This window comes from Silene latifolia, chromosome X (assembly GCF_048544455.1).
Source record: "Silene latifolia isolate original U9 population chromosome X, ASM4854445v1, whole genome shotgun sequence".
Taxonomy (NCBI): Eukaryota; Viridiplantae; Streptophyta; class Magnoliopsida; order Caryophyllales; family Caryophyllaceae; genus Silene; species Silene latifolia.
Window position 1 is genome coordinate 277,924,973 of NC_133537.1, and position 18,139 is coordinate 277,943,111.

Below are 18,139 nucleotides of genomic sequence, written 5' to 3' on the forward strand. Positions count from 1 at the left end.
AAGAAGAAGATAAGAACCGCCTCAAGGTACTCGTCTTCCCTTGAGGCGAAAAAAGAACTAAAATGAAAAACAACTAAAACTAGCGCTGCCTCCCCGGCAACGGCGCCAAAGTTTGATACCTGTCGAAGTGAGTACCAAAAATAACATTTATAATTTCCAAACTACAACTAGCAAGCGGTAGTAAGGGTCGATCCGCAGGGAGGTAGGGAGATAATAGTTGTTTCTATATTTGATCTAAGGGTAACATGATTGTGGGGGTTTTGATATGTATAATTTCTAAAACTAATAACATAAATTAAATAAATAAATAAAAGTATCAAAAGATGTAAACTATGATAAAAGAAATGCTAAGACGGTCGGTTCACTATAGCTGCGATGGCACATAATCCTAGGTAACTTCGAAATACGGTCGCGAAGGATGGGGAAAACAAGTCCTCTCGGTCCATGTCAAATAGTAACTACCTCTCGGCCTATGCTACTAATCCCTAAGTCTCATTAATACTAACTCTCGTTCTTGATTAATGATTCCTAATGCAAACTAAATCACGTTATCTCTCGATCTTAGCAACTTAGTCGTTTTAATTCGTTAATTATTGTCCATTCCTATCTCTCGATCTATGGGATGGTCAAGTTTAAGCATCTATCAAGTCTCCTCTCGGTCTCATTGAAAGATAAAGCACTTAACGAAACAAACAAAGCAAAACCAGACGCGAAGTCAGTCGATCGACCAGCTACCCAGTCGATCGACCAACCGGCTCAGTCGACCGACTGGTTAAGCCAGTCGAACGACCAAGCCCTAATGCGAGGTCACCTATTCTAATGCCATCTACGCCATAGATCCCCTACATCTTAGCGGGGTTGATTTAGCCAGACATATTAATGATAATAACAACAATGAAATTCGTAATTAAAGCATAAGAATTCATAATTGAAATACTAGAATAATTAAAGTGCATAAAACTAAATCTAGGGTTCCGGGATTCTAACTACACAATTCTAATACTAACAATGAAATAAAGCAATACTGAAAAATAGAGCAGAGAATACCGAATTGAATAGCAAGAAAGCAAATCCGAGAGCCAAACAAGAACTTTATTGAATAAACTAAAAATAATGAATGTGAATTATGCTAAACTCGAGACCTAATGTCTCTCCTCTGAAACTGATAATTATTCTGAAAACATAGGTTAGTTATATAGGAATATCACGCACTCTTATTCCTAAACCTAAGAATACATTGGGCTTTCTAATTCTCGATCTTTTAATTTGCGCATCAACCCGTGTGGTGGTCGATCGACCACTATGGCCAGTCGATCGACCAAAGGTGCTGAACAGAATTGCATTCTGACGATTCCTGCAGCGCGCACCGATCTTAAAACAGCTGCCATTCCTTCGTTACTTGGTCAAATCAGGCGTTCTATGCGACGTTGGAAAGCTAAGAGGATAAGCTTTCACCTCCAGTTAGAATCACTCGATTATCTGCTTTAGAACTCGAGATATAGCCATCTGAACGAGGCTGTAATATCGTGAAATGCTTCTTTGCTTGTTAAACTCGTACGCACCCTTGCTTTTGCTATCTTTAGGCCTTGAAACGCGCACCAAGCTCATTCCTCGAGTGAATACTCCATGTAAAATGTAATGCTAAGTACTTAGGGATGGATTCGGCTTATTTTCCACTGAAATCTTCATATTCCTACAAAATCACAAGAAAAGGAAGAAATACACGAAACAAGGGAAATAGTAGCATAAACTACTCAATTGAGCTCTGAAATGCGTGTAAAATAGGGTGTAAAACATCATATATTAGACACGCATCAACGGTCAAGACTTGAGTAAAGAGCTTTGTTCACCATAGCTAACAGGTCAAAACAATCTACATGAACAACTAGATGGGACTCAAATGCAAAGACAAAGCAAATTATCATCATTGCTAAACAATTCACCACGACTCGACTCAAAATAAATAAAACATGTTTTTGTATTTTATAAATTTTTCAATTTTTTTGGATTAGATTGGATTTTGTTTTTTGTTTTTTTACACACACAACAATAAAATAAACACATAACAGAAATAAATACTCTCCCCCAAACCTAAATGTCACAGTGTCCTCATTGTGACGCCTACAGCTTAGCAATCACACAGAAATCCAGCAACCTATGGGACACAACTAACAAAGGGAAGAGATAAAATAAGAAATGCAATAAAACAAAAACTGGAAAGATAATACCAACTGTAATGCAGTAGCCTCCCCCAAACCAGCTGGAAAGTGAGGGATGTAGTGACCAGCTGTCACTACTGAGCTCCATCATCATCAAGGTTAGCTTCATCAAAATCATCAATCTCAGCATACAAAGACAGCAGCTCAGGGTCAGGAGCAGGGGTACCACGGCCTCTAGAACAGCCACCTCGTCTACCACGGCCTCTAGAACAGCCACCTCTTGGGAAAGCTTCTGCAGCAGAAGTAGAAGCTCTAAACTGACCAAACTGCTCACGCTGTGATAAAGGGACACCCACATCCTTGGGAAAAATAGAAGAAGGCTGATGGGGACAGACTGGAGTGTAGAAAGGACGACCCAAAGCACCATAATCAGTACTAAACTATCCAAACTCAGCAGGAGTCACTCCAAAAAGGTGGAAGACACGGCTATCATCACCAGGTGTGGTGTAGTGGCTAGGAGAAGTGCCCGTGTACTGTCCACCGGCAGCAAGAGTCATAGCCTCCATCTGCTCCCACATACGCCGCTCAGTCAATGCGGCGTTAATGCCCTGATGAATCTTCACCTCTCTCTCAAGGACTGGGTCAAAGTGATAACCCTGGGTAGGATAGGCTGTAGGAGGTGGAGGAGGAGTGTGCTGGAAAGAGCCAGGTAAGTGGGTGGCAGGCTGACGACGTCTCCGACGCCCACCAGTAGTAGTAGTAGTAGTACTGGAACTGGAAAAGGTGACCAAGAGGTCCTGTGGGATCAGATAAGTGACAGGTGGTGGTCTTTCCCTAGCTGTACTCTCCTCAAGAGGATCCACAGCTGGCAAACGGTCACAAGGTAAAAGCATATAAGAATGACCCTAGACCTTCCAATAATGATTCTTCCCGTTCCTAATGTCAATGTAAGATATATCATAATGCAAGTGGTCGTCATCAGCTAAGGGCTCATGGTCATCCATAGGCTCGTAGGGGTCATCTCCCTGAAAATCACATACAACCCGAGCAATCCTAGTGATGAGGGCACCACAATCTAGGTCCCCATATCTCCCGATCATATGGTCAAAGGTAGAGCACACAAGAGCAGGGGGAGAAAACTGGAATGTCCTCTCCTGAAATAGGTTCAGGTAACTAGCAAGAATCAAGACCTCAATGGTAGAGGCCTTGCTCTTGTCGTGCCTCCCGTAGAATAAGTAGCTCAAATACCGTAGAAACCATCGAAGACAGACATGTTGGACATCCAACAAAGACATACTACTAACATCTGCATCCGCATAGCCAGTAAACAAGGGAAAGTATCGGATTGCAGACATCCCACTAGCATTATATAAATCACCATCAGTGTACTTATCAATCCCCAGAATTTCGAAAAGACGGTCAAAAGTCAAAGACCGTTCTACATTAAGCAATCTAAACCGAATAAGGTGGTCATTGGAGAAGTAGGCATATGAGCTCAAAAACTCAAGGGTCAGAGCAGGGTAGGACAACTCGTGAAGCACAAAAAGACCATGTAGACCAATCTCAACGAACATGCCTAACATAATATCATCAATCTTCAAAGTTCGTAAAATTTTCCTATCCACACACCTAGTAGCACTCATGGATTTAGTCATTAAAAACTCGAACCTGTCCCTTTGTTCCTTGTCACGGAACAAAACAAAAGGATAGTCGTCAAAAGGAGATAAGTCCTCCTCCTCGGAAGACTCCACTACCTCCGGTATAACCTCTGGTTGACGAATGGGAGCGCTTCTCTCCCGTGTCCTCTTGTTTCCTTACCTAGTAGACGACATTATCTGCAAAATAGACAAGTATACAATCATACCCCAATCACAAGGCAAAAACAGACCCGTTTTTTGCCAAATATGGGTCGAAAAATCATGTTTTAAGACCGAAAATCACAAGTAAACCATCCAAAAAGCTAATGGAACATGATTATATATCAAATAATGAAGATTTCAAGCATAAGAACACAATTTCTAACCAATTTAATGCATAAATTCAACCCGGATTTTGAAGAACCCTAATTTCAAAATTAGCAAATTAGGCATGAAATTCAACAAATAAAGGGCTAAAAAGCAAGGAAATAGCAATTGTATATGAGCAATGGAAGATTCAAAGCAATAAACTCAAGTTTTATGCAAGAAATTTCAGATTTTTCCGGGACAAAAGAGAGCAAATCGGGACTTACCTTAGCAAATAGAGCAATGAAATTGCAAAAATAAGCACAAGAGATCGATGTAAGCACTTAATAAGCAAATAATCACAAATTTTATGAAAGATTTGATGATGATTGATGATGAATTAAGAGAGAAAGAGTAGATGATAGGCGGAATATGCAGAAAAATAAGAACGAAATAAGAAGGGATTGGAAATATTAGGAGCAAATAGTAGAGAATACCGGCTGGAAAAATGACGCGGAACCCGGTTCACAAAGGTGCCTCGATCGAGCCTGAGGTGACTCGATCGAGGAACCAAAATCAATACTATCCAACTTTCGTTTTAACTGGATTTTAAATCCCCTCTTGGTGCCTCGATCGAGCCCCACTTGCACTCGATCGAGCATGTTGGTGCCTCGATCGAGCCCAGCCTGACTCGATCGAGGAACCTACTACTGGCTTCTTTTTTCGTTCTTTGTGATTCCTAACATCAAATTCCGTCAAATTCTGCACAAAATACGTAGAAAACATATGAAGTTCCCTCCTCTCATCTCTCAAAGTTCAAGGAAAACTTAAATGTAAATGCAATAATTAAATTTAAATCCTAATTACAAACTAATAGCTTACAATATCCGAGCTGCCTCTCGGTAGCGCTGGTTTTTACGGTCCCGCACGACCGTAATTCTTCATCAGTAAGAAGAATCAATGGTAAAGAGTTCAAGAGCCTCTATAACCCCAACATGAGCTCCTTCATAGTAGACTTTCAGTCATTTCCCATTCACTTTGAAGGTCTCTCCTTTGTCAGTTTGCAGCGTAACTGACCCAAATTTGTTCACATCAGCAACAGTGAACGGTCCAGACCATCTACTCCTTAGCTTACCTGGAAACAAACGCAAACGAGAGTTAAATAAGAGAACTTTCTCACCAACATAAAATTCCCTTTGCAAAATACGCTTGTCATGCCATTTCTTCGTTCGCTCGTTGTACACTCAAGCACTATCATAGGCATGCAGTCGAAACTCATCAAGCTCATTCAACTGCATCAGTCGTTTCTCACCCGCCAGTGAGGGATCCATATTCAACTCCTTTATGGCCCACATAGCCTGTACTCAAGCTCCACAGGTAAATGGCAAGATTTGCCATAGACTAGACGGTAAGGTGATGCTCCAATCGGCGTCTTGAATGCAGTATGGTAAGCCCACAAGGTGTCATCTAGCTTCTGACTCCAATCCTTCCTGTTCTTGCTTACTACCTTTTCTAAGATCTGTTTCAGCTCTCTGTTAGAAACCTCTACTTGTCCACTGGTTTGAGGATGATAAGCCAATCCCCTGCGGTGTGTAATGCCATATTTCTTCAAGAGAGAATTAAGATGACGCTCATTGAAATGCTTTCCTCCATCACTAATCACCGCGCGAGGCATTCCAAACCGTGGAAAGATAGTTTTCTGAAACATCTTAACAACAGATTTAGCATCACAAGTGGGGGTGCCAATTGCCTCCACCCATTTAGAAACATAATCTACAGCTACTAATATATACTCATTCCCATGAGAAGTAGGGAACGACCCTTGGTAATCAATGCCCCAAACATAAAAAATCTCAACTTCTAAGATTCCAGTTTGAGGCATCTCATGCCTTTGCGACATATTACCCGTTCTTTGACATGTATCACAAGAACGGACAAAATTAGTAGCATCCTTTAAGATAGTAGGCCCATAAAAACCTGATTGCATTACCTTAGCAAATGTCCTAGAAGGACCATAATGACCACCATAAGAAGAAGAGTGACAATGAGAAAGGATGGAATGTACCTCACCCTCTCGAATACATCGTCTGTAGATACCGTCTGCGCACTCCCGGAACAGATATGGATCGTCCCAGAAATACCGCTTCACGTCATGCAAAAATCTCTTCTTCCGCTGATAGGATAAATCAAGAGGAAGCATACCTCCTACCAAATAATTAGCATAATCTGCAACCCATGGAGTATTTGCAGCTACAGCTAGAAGTTGGTCATCTGGAAAAGAGTCATCACTGGGCAAAATCTCTCTTCCTGCAAATCTCAGCCTAGACAAACGATCTGCACCAACATTCTCAGCACCAGACTTGTCACGAATTTCTAAATCAAACTCTTGTAATAATAAAATCCATCTAATAAGTCGTGGCTTAGCCTCTTGTTTGGTTAAAAGATATTTTAAAGCTGCATGGTTAGTGTGAACAATAACTTTAGAACCAACAAGATAAGCTCTAAATTTGTCTAAAGAATAGACAACTGCAAGAAGCTCCTCTCCGTAGTAGCATAGTTGATCTGTGCATCATCAAGAGTCTTACTTGCATAGTAGATGGCATGTAACACCTTATCCTTTCACTGCCCCAAAACAACTCCAACTGCATAGTCACTAGCGTCGCAGATAATCTCAAAAGGAAGGCTCCAATCCGGAGATCGGATTATGGGAGCTGAGATAAGAGCTTGTTTAATCCTGTCAAAGGACTTAACACACTCATCAGTAAACACAAAAGGTGTATCTTTATGAAGCAGCCGAGTTAGAGGTTGAGCAATTTTAGAGAAATCCTTAATAAAGCGGCGATAGAACCCTGCATGACCAAGAAAACTACTCACACTTTTAACATTAACCGCATACGGGAGTTGCTCAATTACCTCAACCTTAGCTTTGTCCACCTGAATCCCCTTACCTGAGACCAAGTGACTGAGTACCACCCCTTCAGTAACCATGAAGTGGCACTTCTCCCAGTTGAGAATAAGGTTGCTCTCCTCACAGCGCTGCAAAACTTTAGTCAAGTTTCTCAAGCAAACATCAAAATCAGTACCATACACACTGAAATCATCCATAAAGACTTCCATGATAGACTCGATATAATCAGAAAATATGGCCATCATACAACGCTGAAATGTAGCAGGAGCGTTACATAAACCAAAAGGCATCCTCCTATAGGCAAATACACCATATGGACATGTGAAAGTGGTCTTTTCCCGATCGTCAGGATGAATGGGTATCTGAAAGAAACCGGAGTAGCCATCTAGGTAACATAAATAACTATGACATGCTAATCTCTCTAACATTTGGTCAATGTAAGGAAGTGGGAAATGGTCTTTCTTAGTAGCCGTGTTCAACTTCCTATAGTCAATGCACATCCTCCACCCTGTAACAAGTCTAGTAGCAATCAATTCATTCTTATCATTCTTTACTACTGTAGTACCTCCCTTCTTAGGTACAACTTGGACACGATTGACCCATTTAGAATCAGATATAGAGAAGATAATACTAGCATCAAGTAATTTATGTATCTCTTTTCTCACCACCTCCTGCATTGGAGAGTTTAGTCGTCTCTGACCCTGTGCACTAGGCTTGTGGCCTTCTTCCAAATGAATACGGTGCATACAAAAATCAGGACTAATACCTTTCAGATCATCAATGCTATACCCAATGGCCTTTTTATGAGTTCTCAAAACAGTAAACAAAGCAGATAGTTGACCTTCAGTTAGGCTAGCATCGACAATCACTGGGTTCATTTTACAGTCATCAAGAAATTCATACTTAAGATGAGAGGGAAGGGGCTTTAGTTCAGGTTTCTTTACCTCGGTTACCTTAGGTGCAGTACCCAAACTATATATCCTTTGATGGGGGCATTCCTCTCCAGTTAGAAGCTTCTCAATCCGATGAACTTCTGGACTCCATGAACCCGTCTGATCAGCTGAATCCGTGACTAGGGCAATCTCCAGAGGATCCATGTCCAAACACATAGGAAGACACTCATCAATAGTAAAATCAACAACATCTATACTATGACAAGTCTCTTCTATCATGGGATGTTTTAATGCTTTTTCCAAGTTAAAGACAATCGTATCATCCCCCACAGCTAGAGTCAATCTCCCTTGCCTAACATCTATAACTGCCCCCGCAGTGTGTAGGAACGGTCTGCCCAAAATGATAGGGATTTGGTTGTCCTCAGCCATGTCCAAGACAACGAAATCAACGGGGATGAAAAATTTCCCTATACGAACGGGAACGTCCTCCAACACCCCCAGTGGGTGTTTAACAGATCTATCGGCCATCTGTAGTGTCATATTAGTAACTGTCAACGGACCCATATTTAATTTCTTACAAATAGAATAAGGCATAACGCTGACGCTAGCTCCTAAATCACAAAGAGCTTTACTAATAGCAAGATGACCAATATGACAAGGGATAGAAAAGCTTCCTGGGTCCTTTAATTTAGGTGGTGAATTGATTGGCAACATGGCACTGCACTTCTGAGTGTAATCAATAGTTTCCACCACATCAAAGGATCTCTTCCTTGTCAAAATCTCCTTCATGAATTTTGCATAAGCCGGCACTTGAGTAATTAATTCAGTGAAGGGAACACTTACATGTAGATTCTTCACGACCTCCATAAACTTACCGAACTGCTTGTCCAGCTTGGATTTTTGCTGCCGATGAGGAAAAGGTAGTGCAATAATAATGGGCTCGACTTGCTTGACCTTAGAATCAAGTTTTGAAACATCGTCGTCTGTCAAGGAGGTGCCTCGATCGAGCCCTGACTTGACTCGATCGAGCACACTGGTTCCTCGATCGAGCCTGGGCTGACTCGATCGAGGAACCTCAGCAGGTTCAGCTTTCTCGTTCTTTTTGCTTTTATCGTCAGCTCGTGTTTCAACTTCGTCAGGTTCTTTCTCATCATCACTAAACTCCAAATTACCCAATCCCTTGGGATGCATGAAAGGTACCTCATCATCAGCAGTGGGCACATCATTATTAAGGCTTTGTAGGTCGGGATTTGCATATGTGGTACCACTCCTCAGCTGAATAACATTTGCTTGCTCGTGCGCTTGTTTACCTTGAGGAGGAAGACCCATGTCCTGTTTTGATGGGTTTTAAAGTGCCATCTCAGCCACCTGATTATCTAGCATCTTATTGTGGGCAATCAGCTCAGAAATTTGAGCCGTCTGCTTCTGCTGCATTGACAAAGTTTGTTGCAAAAGACTGCGCAACTCTGCCTTCTCATTGTTCGGAGCTTGTTGAGGAGTTTGTTGAGGAGGCTGTTGATATTGATTGTTAAATTGCTGGCCTCCGTGATTTTGCCTTTGATATCCTCCTTGTGGTTGATTACCACGATTGTTGGGAGGGATATAAGTATTCTTTTGTGGTTGCAGCTGCTGCGGGTTTTGCACATTCTGACTGGACCATTGAAGGAATGGATGCTCCTTCGTTCTTTCATTATAGAAGTTGGAGAAAGGTGTACCTTGTGCACCTTGTCTGTAAGCCTGAAAGGCATTAACCTGCTCCAATGTGCTCAAGCAATCAGCTGCACTGTGACCGTCTAAACCGCATCTAGCACAAGACTCCTCTACTTGCTGACTCATAGCATGAACTCTCTCTTTACTACCCAATGATTGGGTAGTCTTTATCTCGGCAATCTGAGCAGAATAGTCTCTAACTGTGCCGCAAGGGCACTATCAACACCAGTACCTCGCGTGCTTCCCCTAGGATTTCCATACCTGGCAGTATGGGTGGAAATCTGATTAATTAACTTCCACGCGTTATCATCATTGGTGTTGTCCTGAAACCTCCTATTAGCAGAAGAATCCAAAAGGGAACGATGATCGTCATACAACCCGTTATAAAACTGGTTGCTAAGAAACCACTTAGGGAAACCATGATGGGGAACTGATCGGACCAAATGTTTGAAGCGAATCCAAGCTTCATTCAAATCTTCAGTAGCTCCTTGCTTGAAACTGGTAATTTGACTTCGTAGTGCATTAGTCTTTTGAGGCGGGAAGTACCTCTTGTAAAAAGCAAGGGCTAAGCTATTCCAGTCTGTAATTCCTTCACCCATCCAAGTCTCTCAACCACTCAGCAGCTCCATCTTTCAGAGAGAAAGGAAAAAGCACCTGCTTTATCTGATATTGTGTCACTCCAGCTGTTAAAGGAATGGAACAGCAATAAGTGACAAATTTCTCCATATGAGTCGCAGGATCCTCAGCAGCTGCCCCTCCAAATAAGTTTCGTTCCACCAAATTGATGTAAGATGGCCGAATTTTGAAAGTTCCATTGTCAGTAGTGGGCAGCTTAAATCCTTGTGGGATAGAAACTAAGGTCGACTCGGAGTGACTGGCTAGAGTAGGCATGATGGTAGTCTCAGGAATAGGAGTTTCGACTGGGATATCGGCCTCGGGAATTTCGCCCTCTGTATAGGACTGACCGGCCGAATGTTCTAAGCTCGCTGCCTCAACGTCAAGTATACTCAAGTCTTCTACTTGACCCACTTCTTGATTAAATTTCCGTCTGTAGCGAAAAGTCTTCTCTGGTTCAGGATCAAAAGGAATAATTTCGGACCTATTAGACCTGGCATACACGGAACTAACAAGAAAAGTGTGAGAACGGTCTCAAGGAACTGGGTTCCCAGAGACAAAATAAACAAAAACAAACTAAACAATTGTTGCCTCCCCGGCAATGGCGCCAAATTTGATATGGCTAAAGTCGTATCACCAAATCAAAGTAAAACTATCTCAAGACTAACAAGAATAGCTAGCAGTAAGACAGGTATCGAATCCACAGGGAGGCGGTAAAAGTTAAGTCCGTAAATATTTAAATTGTCTAAAAGCAACCGTTTTCTGGGGGTTTGTTTTGTTTGCGATCTAACCAACTAATAGCGAGTAATAAAAAGAGGTTTAAACAATGATATTAAAAGTTTAGGATTTCCGGTTCACTAGGTCAACTATATGGGGTCTATTAATCAATTGCTAGATCTACCAAGCTGACTAAGGTCATAAGATCGGTCGATTCTATTATGCCCTTTAGATCGATTCTAACATGCGGTCGCTATAATTAGATACAATCTATTTGATTATCGCAGCCTATATTAGTTCTAACCCGGTCGGTGAAAGGATTAATTTGCTACACTAATTAACAACTCAGGCCTAAGTTAATTAACTAGAAGAAGAACAATAATCAAACGACAACTTATGCGATTTCACTAGCAATTAATCAATTTCCCCTTTCTAATTAACCTAGATCCCCTTTATCCTAGATGGGGAATTTAGCTACTCATAATCAAAGCGATAACAACAATAATGATAAATGAAGACATAAGTAAGAACATGAAATAAGAATAATAATCGAATAACACAAACTTAAATGATTAATTACTGTAGAAAGATTAGTACCGTAGCAAGGAAAGATTAAAGCTAGAGAGAGTAGTCAGCCGTCCCCAAGTAAAATAAAGCGTAACCTAATAATAATCGACGAGTTTCTAATTTATAATACAAAATATCTGTTTTAGGAAAATCTGGAAAATAATCTGCCAGAGAGGTTCCTCGATCGAGCCTGAGGTGACTCGATCGAGGACGATTGCTCAATCGAGCCCTGCTTGACTCGATCGAGGAACCAGCTTCACAGACGGTTTCCTTGTTTCTTTCACTTCTAGCCTTCATGCTACCTCGTTCCTCGTGCCATGCTTCGCGTATTCTACTATGCCATCTCCGCTACGCTCATCTTAGCTTGATTATCTTCATAACGCGTCATTTCTGCATTGAAATCCAAAATAGCGGCAGTATCGACAATTCATTGAAATAAGGCATATAAATGACATAAAGGCACGAAAACGGTACATAAAATGGTATGAAAGGAGCTATAAAAATATATATAAAAGTGATACATCAGAGACCTTACTTGTGCCCATTTTGAACCATTTAATAATGTAAGGAACATTGTTTTCTTCTTTATCTATTTTATTTTGTTATGCATGAACTGGATCCACATAAATATAAATATGGGTAATTTATATAATTAATTAGATGAGTTTAAGAGAGGTTTATGAACCTAACAATTGGCATCAAGAGCTTTGGTGTTGCATGCATAATCGGTTTGGTTCTTCCGAGTTAAAGGTAACTTAATTAAAACTAGATATTTTAGATTTATGATGATAAATGATGAATTTTTTTTGCATGTAATATATTCTGGTTCTAAAATGTATTTAGGCCATTTTTATGATTTATGGTATTTTATTGCTCATTTTAATGATTTTTAGTGATTTTATTACATTTTAATGATTAAAATGGTATTTAAAATGCTAAAAATAGTTAGACTTGGTTTCTGACCTTGAAATTTTTATATGACCTCACATGCATATTTTACTTATTGTATGTAAAATTTCGTATAAATTTGATTTATTTTGCATGCTTTATGATTTTTATGAGATAAAAATGGATTAAATGGAGGTAAAATGGTTAAAAATAGTTAAACTTTGAAACAGCCATGAAATTTTAATATGTTATCACATGTACATTTTACTCACTATGTGTAAAATTTAAGATGAACTTGATTCATTTTGCATGATTTATGAATTTTTAGTGTAAAAATAACATAAATAGTGACTATTTTAGCAAAAATATCTAAAACAAATTACATGGCATGAGAAAATTATTTTAGGTTGAATTTATCTCCCACTTATCAGATCTAAAGTATAAAAATTGATTAGATTAATTTTTATATGCTTTAGATGTTTTATTTGATAAAACCGATAAATCGCAAATACATTTTTCTCGAAATAAATTCTAAAATTTTAACCATGATTTTTGACATTATGAGTGTCATGAATATTTCCAGAATATTCAAAAATTTAAAATTTGAAATTTGAAATTATTGTAATTTAATTTGGATTTATTTCATAAAAGTTATGATTTTAGGGTAAAAAATGAGCATAAAAATTATATCAAGTTGAATTATTGTCAAAAATTGAGTAATGACTAATTTTTGAGTTCTAATTGAGTTAGGGTAATTAACCTGAGCTTAAATTTGATTTAAGTATTGAGTTGTGATTTTAATAAGTTTTTATCACGCATTTCCATAAAACTGGATTATATACGATATAAGGTTTTAGTAGGGCGATTTGGCACATTAATTTGGCATGTTAGACACATATAATAATGCTTCTTTTTTATTGATGAATGTCATATTTTTATTTATGTAATTTTGAATTATGTAATTTTATCTTAGTATGGCCTTAGTTTTAATCGGTATTACCCGCAATATAAGAGAATACCGATTCGGTTGTAATTTTAATGTGATCTCGTATCACTTTTATTTTTACTAATTTTTCGCATTACAAATGTATAATAGGAATAGCTTTGTATTTTTATTATTATTTGTAATTCCGGAGTTCCTTCAAGACGGTGCCATGCGGAAAGGCGTTCCGCTCAAGACGGTGTTACCTTGGGAAGCGCGTGTTAGAAATCTATATCTCATTACTCAATATATTCATATATGTTCTAATTAATTTAGTCATAAAATTAATTGCAAATCTTATGCATGCAAACTAAAATAGATAAGATAAGAAAATAAATTTCTCACCAATAAATTTCGGTCATCATATGGGCACCAACAAGATCTCCTTCTTGTTAGTTCTTGAGCTTTCCAATAATGGATAAACATTCAAAAATCCCAAAGTAGAGATTCTCCTCTTGATTGCACCCAAGACTATCCCTTATCCCCACTAAATAATATTAACTAGATATTAGTTTAGTAGTTTACCTTAAAAATGATTACTAACACTCATATATTACATTAATAATTTTAGTAATCCTTTTGGAACAATTTGAATCAAAAACTCATCTTTTTGATGAAGAAGAGGATGAATGTTTGTGAGAGAGAGTATGCATGTCTTTTTAATGGTTGAGTGTGTTAGAAAATTAAAAGAACAAAACTCTCCTAAAAGAGTAAAGGGCGACCGGTTTTTAGGTGAGAGGAGGACCAATATATGGTCCTTCACTTTTCTTTTGTTCTTTTCTAAATCTTAGACTTGTAAGACTAGGTGTAGGTTAGGTATCATTAGATTATTTTATCTCATAAAATAATTCACCCACTAACACCCATAACACTCATATTTCGGTCCATTGATATAAAATGGACTACCATTTTATTTTTGTCAAATTGTCAATTGTCACACAATATGTCACATGTAGCATGATACATGTTATTAATTAATTTAATGCATATTTATCACATAAACATCATTTTATGAATTAATTAAATTACATACAACAAATTGACTAGTGATACTTGATCACAAAAATAAAATGGGTCATATAATTATAATTCACAACATTTTGTAATTATAATTAACCATTCATTCTTATCTCTATTATTTCTCAAACAATAAATAATTTTAGTAACAAAGCATTTTATTACTAAAGATAAATCTTATTTAATCCCATTACAATAAGATATTTATTCTCTCTCACAATCGAATTGTTCAATTTTAAGGAATTGATCAACTTGCATCGTCATACAATTAATCAACTTTATAGATAAGGGCATCATCCTTTAGGTGTGACCTTAAGGGATCAACTGACCACCATCGTCCCACGACAGTAACGTCAAACTCTAGCAAGCCAATCGTTACCGATTAATGTTGATCAGTCGACTATATAATTGAATCATCCCTTACGTATTCTTTAATGAGATTTAATAATGATATTTAAATCATGTGATCGCACTATTGTTGAGGACACATTTCCCAACAATCTCCCACTTATCCTCGACAAGTGTGCGTTACCAATTCTCTTGTCCTATTACTATCTCCCACTCAATGCAAGGTGTCTTTCGGGTCGTACTTGCAAGTGATCATATCGAGAGTGGTTTCCTCGATCTGGAGAATAATTGATTGACCGGATTTATCTATCATAGATACCTTCCGAGCGTGGCCACGCATTTCCAGTTCATTACTCCTCGAGTGGCCCTGAGATATTGTTTTAACCCTGACAAAGGGGTGGACAAATCCTATCGCACTTATTCCCTTCGACTAGCCACAGCCATCATAACCCAAAATATGCCCATTTGACCCCATTTACGAAGGTCGTAGTAACACAAATCAAAGTTAATCTGAAACTGTGCCATCTTAGGCGAACAGTCTTTAGTCAAAAGAATCGACTCATTAGAATACTATAGTAGCTCTCGCCACGACTAGGCTATATAAATTTGCCAGAACTCTATAAGCGGTCACCGCCCGACAAAGTGTTCCTAATGATCTGCCTATGTGATCGACTAGTCATCTCACATGACTCTATGGCACTTGAACTTGCCATCAATCGCATCACACTCTAGTCACTTCGAGACGTCACCTCATACAAGTGACTATGGGCGAATACAATGCTAATCCGTGTTCACTTTAACGGGGTTCAATGTTGTCTCTACAACCCGTTTGGATGTAACAAAGTATAAAAGAAGAGTTTTAGAGTAAAACTCAAACGACATATGCGATTATCACATATGAATAGTCAATGCTTGATTACTACTTCATATTCTATAATCTAATTTGATCTTTTATGTAGTTATTCATCTCAATTTAATTGAAATGACATTACTCATCATGTTAAGCCTATGAGAAGGCTTTGGTTAGTAGGTTTTATCAACTTCTTGTACCTTACTCAACCTTACTACATACTCGTTTTCCTTTGTAATGTATACATTTGCATTACAAAGCTTTCTGAGTACGTGTCGAGATCCAATCAAGACATAGGCCCTCTAGCCTTAGAATAGCTCCCACTGTTTTCACAGTGTGCGGGACTCATCCTTCTTGCACATCTCATGATTGCAAGTGTACTCAATTTCCGTTGTAAACATTTCTCATTGTTCTTTATTGCCTAGAACGATTCTAGAAAATCTATTTCTTAAATATCATAGCCACAATGGTATCTTAACCATCCTAATGTGTTTTGATTATGGTTTTGTCGGAAACCATGTGCAATCTCAATTGTCAATTGTCACTTGTGTAACACCCTTACACAAAATTGCATCATAAACACTTTGCTTTACTTCCTTAATGCTTCTGCAAGCACTTAAGGGTAATCTTTATGGCTTACTTGGTAAAGATTACTTAAATTCAATTTTGAAAAGAATTCATCATACTCAAAGTATATGAAGTGTTATACATCATCACTCATTTAATTGATCCGGCAGCGGAAGCAAATGGAATCAATCAAATACGTTCAATTTAATTGAACTAGTCATGAATCTTATCAACATAAGACTTCTTATTGACGCTAATATCATGAGGATTTATTTACATAAATCTATATATCAAAGATGTATTATAATACTCCAAAAGTCTTAAATCATTCGCAATGATTAATATGTCATCCGCATATAAGACTAATTAAAATTACCGTAACTCCCACTAAACTTCATGTATAAAAACAACTTCTTGACTTATCGGGAAAAGTTTTATAACATGATCAAATCATTGATTCCAACTCATTGATGTCCTACTTAAGATCCTCTCTTAAGTTTCACATTATCTTAGGATTGTAAAAATCTATAAAACTTATGACATGTATTGAATATATTCCTTCTTTTGAAGAAGTGGGTTTTAGATTCACTTGTTGTGTGCATATCCTCATAATGAAACACAATCCCTAAGAAGATCCAAATAGACTTAAGCATTTCAATTAGTGCAAAACCCTTTGCAACCAATCTTGCTTTGAAATCTCCCTTTATTAGTGCAAAACCCTTTGTCACTAATCAAGCCTTTTTATTTCGGATTTTCATGGCTCTAAGCCCTGTAGTGAGTTGTGACTTAAACATTCTTATGTAAGTCATTTATTCATTACTTTCCAGAAGTAATCAACTTGAATCAAACAATTTCTTTTGTAAGTTATAAGCTCTTTACTTTCTTAAAAGTAGCATAAATTCATCATCTTTAACAAGTGACGAATTTAACCTCCTAGGTTTTAAAGAAACAACGTCTCATGTAGCCAAGAAAGACCAGTTTCTTGCGACATAACATTCTTTGTGGCTCTTGAATAATTTTCTCCCACTCTGTCTTCTAGAAATAAACTTGTATTTTAGAAAGACAGCTTCACGAGCCACAAACCCGGTGTACTCGTGATTATAATAAAGAAAAATGATCATTTGTTTCTTTTGAAAACTTACAAACATGATAACCTACCATTTCATATCTCATATGATTCGTTTTAGATTTAGTGGAAAAATATTTAGACAAAATGATAAAATCCCCAAAAGGATCAAGTAACTCAAAGTGACTTGATTGAAGTCCAAACTATATCGATTAGCGTTTGAATTCTTTATCCCACCACACATTATTCCATAATGCGTGCTAAGAGAGATTAACTTGTGATACTATACCACATTTCCTTTGGCTTATATCAAAGTCTTCACTTTGATAATCCCATCACGACTAAATCGTGCTTCTTTGAACACTTTGAACTTCTTCAAAGATTTCTCTATTTACCTTATTAGGTGAACACATTAGTGTCAACTTAAATCGTTGGTAAAAGAAAATGATCAACCTCTTTTGAATCAATGATTTACAACCTCGATCTCCTTTTCAACCAAAAGGCACGAGACATCTTGCTTTGAATACAAGATACGCATATACCATTAAGAATCTAATGGTTTCAAGAGTACTCGATAACTCTTTGCAGTAATCATTCCAGAATTTAAGGTTTAATCTTGGGTTACCAATTTGAGTCTTGCATCATCTTCATGATATATCATTCTAGTTTGGTTTATAATATAATCACCTTGATAATGGGCTAGCCATACATCAAATCGTGGTGTATAGGGTCACAAAAGTGAAACCTCTTTTGTATCTTAACAAGTTTATATTCTTATTTAGAGTTTATTCACTTAATAGTCACAATTAAGTACAACTCTAAACCCAAAAACTAGATTGAGTACACAATTACTCTATCTCTCGACATTATTGTTGCTAGTCGTCATATTCTAATCATCTTATGTTTCGA